The following is a 346-nucleotide window of genomic DNA, read 5'->3' on the forward strand; positions in this document are numbered from 1 at the left end:
CCACCAACCTTTCGGTTAACAGCCGAACGCGCTAACCATTCGCCACGGACGCCCAAAAATTAAATGCTCGTCAGGTATTTTGGAAAAACTCTGACATTTTACGTTACATCTGAGACGTCACAACACCGCTCCCGGGAGGGCTCGAACCACCAACCTTTCGGTTAACAGCTGAACGCGCTGACCATTGCGCCACTGAAGCCCAAAAATTAAATTTTCGTCAGGTATTGAGGTAAAACTTTGACTTTTTACTTCACATCCGAGACCTCACAACACCGCTCCCGGATGGGCTCGAACCACCAACCTTTCGATTGAGAGCCGAACGCGCTAACCATTGAGCCACGGAAGC

At 50.0% G+C, this 346-nt stretch overlaps 1 non-coding gene across 1 annotated transcript; it reads right to left on the reverse strand.

Moving 5' to 3' along the window:
- Positions 1–273: 273 nt before the first annotated feature.
- TRNAE-CUC (transfer RNA glutamic acid (anticodon CUC)) lies at positions 274–346 on the reverse strand. Its single transcript has one exon. It is a non-coding gene; the product is annotated as a tRNA-Glu (tRNA).

The sequence above is a fragment of the Phalangium opilio genome, unplaced genomic scaffold (assembly GCF_054372755.1).
Source record: "Phalangium opilio isolate 3A_F unplaced genomic scaffold, DU_Popi_V2 ptg001170l_1, whole genome shotgun sequence".
Taxonomy (NCBI): Eukaryota; Metazoa; Arthropoda; class Arachnida; order Opiliones; family Phalangiidae; genus Phalangium; species Phalangium opilio.